The sequence below is a fragment of the Silene latifolia genome, chromosome 11, assembly GCF_048544455.1.
Source record: "Silene latifolia isolate original U9 population chromosome 11, ASM4854445v1, whole genome shotgun sequence".
NCBI classification, from domain to species: domain Eukaryota; kingdom Viridiplantae; phylum Streptophyta; class Magnoliopsida; order Caryophyllales; family Caryophyllaceae; genus Silene; species Silene latifolia.
The window spans coordinates 90,498,062-90,499,362 of NC_133536.1; the positions used below are offsets into that span (position 1 = coordinate 90,498,062).

General features: G+C 41.5%; 1 non-coding gene across 1 annotated transcript; it reads left to right on the forward strand.

Moving 5' to 3' along the window:
* The first annotated feature begins 880 nt into the window (after window positions 1-880).
* LOC141616664 (small nucleolar RNA R71) lies at window positions 881-987 on the forward strand. Its single transcript, XR_012530997.1, has one exon. It is a non-coding gene; the product is annotated as a small nucleolar RNA R71 (small nucleolar RNA).
* Window positions 988-1,301: the final 314 nt, after the last annotated feature.

Consider the following 1,301-nt stretch of genomic DNA (forward strand, 5'->3'; position numbering starts at 1 on the left):
TGTACCACTTCTCAAGTGAATGGCACTAACCGTTTCATGTCTAGGGGGATTACCTTGAGGTGGTAATTGCCCTTTTTGTCTTGATGAGCTTGAAGATGCTAGTTGGGTCAATTGTGTTTCCAACATCTTGGTGTGAGCTAGAATGTTGTTGATGGTGGTATCCTTTGCTTGGCTATCCTTTTGCATTTGGGTGAAGAATTCTTGTTGATTTTTTTGCATTTGAATGACCGCTTTTTGGACATCAAAACTTTGGTCATTGTGGTGATTGTATGGATTTTGATTTTGGTAGCCTTGGTTTTGATTGAAAAAGGGTCTTTGATTTTGATTTCTCATGGGTGGTGGAGTGTATGTAGTTTGAGGGTTTTGAACATTTTGGCTCTTGTATGAGAGATTTGGGTGGAACTTGGTGTTTTCATTGTAAAAATTTGAATAAGGGGTGCCACTTTTGTAAGCTTGGAAAGCATTGACTTGTTCGGTTGTTCCCCTACATTCACTTGAGTCATGACCCAAGGTTCCACAATTCTCACATATCCCGCTTGGGATTGATGAGGATGCCGTCATGGCATTGACATGATGCTTTGATGATTTTGAGTTTTCCTCAAGCCTAGCCATAGCTTGTTCAAATTTCAAGTTGATTGTGTCAATGTGAGCACTAAGTTGAGCACCCAATTGAGTAACGGTGTCCACTTCATACTTTCCTCCTCTAGTAGCCTTGCGAGGCCTACTATATTGCGAATTATGGACCGCCATTTCCTCAATCTTGTTCCATGTTTGATTGTCATCAACTTCGGTGAACATTCCATTAGATCCCATATTGAGGATGTTCCTTGAATCTTCATATAAACCATTCCAAAATTGTTGCACTAAAAACCATTCGCTAAGTCCATGGTGAGGACATGAGCGACAAACACCTTTGAACCGCTCCCAAGCTTCATACAAAGACTCTTCATCCCTTTGCTTAAAACTCGTGATTTGAGCTCTTAGCATATTGGTCTTCTCCGGTGGGTAGAATTTTTTGTAGAAAGCGAGAGCTAACTTCTTCCAAGAATCTATTCCAAGGGTGGCCTTATCAAGGCCCTTCAACCATTGCTTTGCGGTGCCGATTAACGAAAAAGGAAATAAGACCCATCTTATTTGGTCTTGAGTCACGCCCGTTTGAGAGATAGCTTCACAATAATCACAAAATGTTTCCATATGAGAATGAGGGTCCTCACTAGGCATTCCCACGAATTGGCTCCTCTCAACTAGTTGGATGAAGGCGGACTTGGCAATAAAATTTCCGGTAAGATGTTGTGGGGTAG